Here is a 3,365-nt window from a genome sequence, read left to right on the forward strand (position 1 = left end):
TTTTATTTTCCTATTCGAAAGAAACATCCAGTTATGTTAAATTATTTATCATTTACAATCGTGAATGTTGTAGATACATATTCTTTGAACATCTGGTAATAGAACCCTGCACTTTTGGTCAGTGTAAGTCAACCTTGCATTACTTCAGAAATGTCACTCCCCTGACACTTAATCATGTCAAAACAGAGGAATGCATGTCACGTCTTCTGTGTAGCAGAGTGTCCTACAGGAACAACATGAAACCATTGTGACATTTTTCTAATTATCGATCATTTCATGTCCAAGTAGTTGAAGGTCACTTGTTAAACACATGAACATTTGCTTCATGTTGGCATTTTAGATCGACTACGTTACTAGAAAAATTTGTGTTACATGTTTTTATACTTATTTCCTATTAAACTCTAAATTGTTTGATCACTGTGTCTGCTTTTAGTCTCACTAAAGACTATGTATGTATTGGAAGAGAACTATACTGTAAACTCCATCAGTTCTCTGAGCCCTGGGGTTGTGTTTATGTGCCCAAATTTCAACCCCCAGGGCAGACACACAATAGATACTTAATGTTGTTGAAAAAAATGTATAAATGGATATCACTTATCCCACTCCAATCTTCAAACTTCCCTGCACGGTTCTTAACATGAGTCTTTTAAGGAAGAATCTCTTTTTATAACCATATTATTTCAGTAACACTTCAAATTTAAATATCTATATGAATTTTGAAGAAGTAGCAGAGTTCTGTGTCAAGGCTCACTGAGTCAGCAAGACTGTGGTTGGAGAAGATTTGAAGGGGATAATAAGAAGCACAGCTTTATATTTCTCTCCACTATGAGGCTAATAAATAATGTCCTGTTTATGGAACAATATCAGGTTGGAATAATTTGCTTTCAAATAACAGCACCCAATCTAAACAGGCCAGATTAGGAAGGGGATATTTTTGACAAACTATCTGAACATTTCAAATAAGGATTGATCTTGTAGCATGGTTTGGTAAATTTTGTTTAAGGTTTTTTTTCCTTTTAAGATACGTAAGTTAAATTCTTCCCATGTTCACAGGATGACTTCCAAAGGCTTCACAGGATTGTTTTCTTCCTTGTTCACTCTCAGGATAAATTTACGTTTCTTTGGGTGTCTTCTGCAGCAGAATGAGGGATTTTTCTTATTCAGAGATCCACACTCAATATCTCCTTGGCTAAAGTGGACTGTCATGGTCATCTATGAAACATTCATATATCCAGAGGAAATTCATATATCCAGAGGTATAGATGATTTCTTTGTGGCACACACTTAGGGCTGTACGTAATTAAGCAAGCTTCACAGTTTGGAATGAATACTTGAATTTAAAAAAAAAAAAAAAAAGGCAAAGTGCTATGACCAAAGGAAAGAGAAAATGAATGTGAGAAGTCAAGAACAGAACAGGTTCATCAATGCAATTTGAATAATATTGATATTATTTAGAGCAGTAAGAAAGTGCAGGCTCAGGAATCAAATGACCTTGGCTCAAACATAGAACTTCCAATCTGTAGAAGTATAAGCAAAGGCAAATCACTTAAGGTATTTTCGTATGCTTTTCACACCTGAAAATGATAACAATAACAGGACACATGGCAAAGTTTCATTGTGAATTTTAGCCGAGATAATAAATGCAAACTACTTAGTAAATTGCTTAACACCAAGTAAATGCATAAACAATGTTCACTACAATAATTGTTATTATAATTATATTACATTTTTCTATAATGGGCATATATTACCTTTATAATTAGAAAAATAAAGAGCTTAATACCCATGTCTAGAGCATTATTGTCAGGAATGAACACATTAATAATCCATGTGTTTATTTCCAGTATAGCAGTTGTTTTATTGGTCTGAAATCATTTGCTTGGCTGCCACTAGACAGTTTATTAAAGTTATTTGAAGGCGATATCTCTCCATATAACTTTATAACCCAAAGAGCAACTGCAGTGCTTGACATCTACTGGATTACAGTTAGATGCTTATTCAAAAGAGTGAAAGAAAGAAGATGGAAAGAAAGAAAGGACGGAGAGACAGGGAAATAGTACTAAAAGAGAAAAAATGGTTAAAAGACATGAGTAAGAAGATGATTAGCCTGGGGGAGCCATCTCTGAAAGGTCATGAGACGTGTCTGTATTAATTTTCTGTGCTGTCGTATGATTATGTGTCTTCTTTGTGTACTCAGAAGACAGACCATATATGGAACTACTGGACAAAAATTACATGTAACAGTTATGTCCCAATCTGAAAATGAGCAAACAACCACAAAAAGCAAATTAACAAAGCACTGACTATCCAACAATAAAATGAACAGCTTCTTGCCAGAGACACTTGGAGATATTAGAAATGACTTGGAGAAAATTTTAAAGGAAATTCGTTCATTAGAAAATCCTTAGTTTTAATGACAGGGTTCTCTTCAGCTCTGTGATTGTGTCAGCCCTATAACTTGTTATATTTGTAAATTAAATATTAAACACTGTTACTTTTCAAAAGCAATATCATCAATTTAACAAATAGCACTAATGCTTGTTTTCTGGTATTTACACTTGTTTCTCATCATGTCATCACAGCTCAAGTGAAGAAAATTTAAAGTAGATTTATGGATGCCAACATTGACTATTTGAATTTTTAAAAATTGTATTTTAAATTTTTATTTAATAAAAATCCTTTTTTTAACTTAAAAAACCATTATATATGACACTTAAAAGCCAAAATCAAACTCACTTGCCAAAGAGAAATCATTTATATTAGAATTCTTTTTAATACTAAAAAGATTTGGCACAAAATACAATGCAAAAGTAATGAGTCCTTGTCTTTTCATATTTTTTTTTCAATAAAGGATCACTGATTCAGGAATTCTGCACCCTCTCTCTGTATTTGAGGAACAAAGACTACATCTCACATTTGCTTTACATGAGGCAATGAATAAAAGATCATAGATAAAAGAAAACCAGTAAATCATCATTTGCATTGTATTGATGTTTACTGAGGTATAAAATCCCCTAGAATTTCCATGTGCTATAACATGGTTATGGAGAAGTTACTCTCTTAAAATAACATGGGATTCAAAACACACACATGTGTGTGAAGAATAATCTGAGATGTATGCTATGACAAATTCCTCAGAAATAAAAGAGAAAAATGCCAGTTTTATTATGCCATAAGAGATGTGGATTTTATGTAATGCTTTGCTTTACCTTATTTTATCATTTTTAGAAAACACATATGCCAACAAATAATGATTGATCCCTAAGAGTACTATTTAAATAGTAAAAGATAAAAATAAAATGAGTAAATGCCTCGATTTATTAAGAAATTAAATGTATGTGTATGTATTTATTTTAATGAATTTC

The sequence above is a fragment of the Mandrillus leucophaeus genome, unplaced genomic scaffold (assembly GCF_000951045.1).
Source record: "Mandrillus leucophaeus isolate KB7577 unplaced genomic scaffold, Mleu.le_1.0 Scaffold519, whole genome shotgun sequence".
In the NCBI taxonomy this organism is placed as follows: Eukaryota; Metazoa; Chordata; class Mammalia; order Primates; family Cercopithecidae; genus Mandrillus; species Mandrillus leucophaeus.